We start from the raw sequence: 981 nt of genomic DNA on the forward strand, positions 1-981 counted from the left end.
CCAGGATCAAGTTCTATCTAAAAAAAATAACATTTTAGGTAGTTCATGAACTTTTTGTGGTCTACTACCAGGCTCTGAAATGTTGCTGCATGCCAATAGTAAATTTATCCCCACAAAATAGGACTAGCTGAAATTTTAAAATAACTTTTGAAGAGACTTATTAATTCACTTATAATGGTTTTATAAAAATTACTACAGGAAGTATATCTTTGAGCAGAGTGAGGTAAATTTTCAAGTGAGGACAAATCAGTTTTTATATTATTGGTGACAATATCAGTCTAAAATCAGAAAGACAAAGTCTTATGTTCTTATAAGGTAATGCTACATCATATTTTTATAAAAGAAACTATATATAATTATGCTATGATGAAAATGTTAAATGGAGCCGAAACCGGTTTGGCTCAGTGGATAGACCGTCGGCTTGCGGACTGAAAGGTCCCAGGTTCGATTCCGGTCAAGGGCATGTACCTGGGTTGCAGGCACATCCCCAGTAGATGTGCAGGAGGCAGCTGATCAATGTTTCTCTCTCATCGATGTTTCTAACTCCCTATCTCTCTCCCTTCCTCTCTGTAAAAAAATCAATAAAATATATTTAAAAAAAAAAGAAAATGTTAATGGAAACTTGTATTTTTATATTACTGGTAGGGTTTATTGACTCATTCATTCATGTTTTCTCCACTTATACAAGGATTGCAAAATTGAATAAAACGTGGTTTATTCCCTCAATTACCTTACAGTTTAGAAAGGAGGACAGATATGTTACAAACTGGTTGAAATACAGTATAGTGTTAGAGATATATGGTAGCAGTGGTTCTCAACCTTGGCTACACATCAGAATTACCTGGAGAGCTTTGAAAAAATCCTAATGCTCACGTGGCACCTGAGTGACTACTGTGGCCTGGAAAGAGAAGGAAACCACAATAGCTTAATAATTGAAGAATGAGCTGCTCAACAGGATAAAAAGAGGAGGAAGGGAATTAT

The 981-nt window shown here is 35.4% G+C and overlaps 1 protein-coding gene across 1 annotated transcript in view; it reads left to right on the top strand.

Moving 5' to 3' along the window:
• The window catches only part of KLHL13 (kelch like family member 13), a 419,190-nt gene that overhangs the window by 13,665 nt on the left and 404,544 nt on the right, over positions 1 to 981 (top strand). The gene's annotated exons all lie outside the window — the stretch shown is intronic.

This window comes from Myotis lucifugus, unplaced genomic scaffold (genome assembly GCF_000147115.1).
Source record: "Myotis lucifugus unplaced genomic scaffold, Myoluc2.0 scaffold_2, whole genome shotgun sequence".
Classification (NCBI taxonomy): Eukaryota; Metazoa; Chordata; class Mammalia; order Chiroptera; family Vespertilionidae; genus Myotis; species Myotis lucifugus.